The sequence below is a fragment of the Bison bison genome, unplaced genomic scaffold, assembly GCF_000754665.1.
Source record: "Bison bison bison isolate TAMUID 2011002044 unplaced genomic scaffold, Bison_UMD1.0 scf7180017864388, whole genome shotgun sequence".
Taxonomy (NCBI): Eukaryota; Metazoa; Chordata; class Mammalia; order Artiodactyla; family Bovidae; genus Bison; species Bison bison.
Genome location: NW_011494960.1, coordinates 5,769,630 through 5,770,478, shown reverse-complemented (window position 1 = coordinate 5,770,478; position 849 = coordinate 5,769,630).

Below are 849 nucleotides of genomic sequence, written 5' to 3'. Positions count from 1 at the left end.
GCACAAGGTTTTGTTTGTGCCCTCCAAGTCTGTTTCCCCAGTCCTGTGTTCTGGCAGCTCTATGGTGGGGTTAATGGCGACCTCCTCCTAGAGGGCTTATGCCACACCCAGCTCTGCTGCACCCAGAGCCCCTGCCCCTGCAGCAGGCCACTGCTGACCTGTACCTCCACAGGAGACACTCAAACCCTCAAAGGCAGGTCTGGTTCAGTCTCTGTGGGGTCTCCTGGTGCACACAAGATTTTGTTTGAGTCCTCTGAGCATCTCTGGTGGGTACGGGGTTTGATTCTAAATCTGATTTTGCCCCTTCTACCATCTTGCTGGGGCATCTCCTTTGTCCTTGGATGTGGGGTATCTTTTTTTGGTGGGATCCAACATTTTCCTGTCGATGGTTGTTCAGCAGTGAGTTGTAATTTTGGACTTCTTGCAGGAGAAATTGCCTTGTCTAATTCAATGAACCCATGAGCCATGCTGTGTAGGGTCACCCAAGACGGATGGGTCATGGTGGATAGTTCTGACAAAATGTGGTCCACTGGAGAAGGCACTGGAAAACCACTTCAGTATTCTTGCCTTGAGAACCCCATGAACAGTATGAAAAGGCAAAAAGATATGAAAGTTCACTGAAAGGTGAACTCCACAGATCAGTGGGTGCCCAATATGCTACCGGAGAAGAGTGGAGAAATAATACCAGAAAGAATGAAGAGATGGAGCCAAAGCGAAAACAATGCCCAGCTGTGGATGTGACTGGTGATGGAAGCAAGGTCCAATGCTGTAAAGAACAATACTGCATAGGAATCTGGAATGTTAGGTCCATGAATCAAGGTAAATTGGAAGTGGTCAAACAGGAGATGG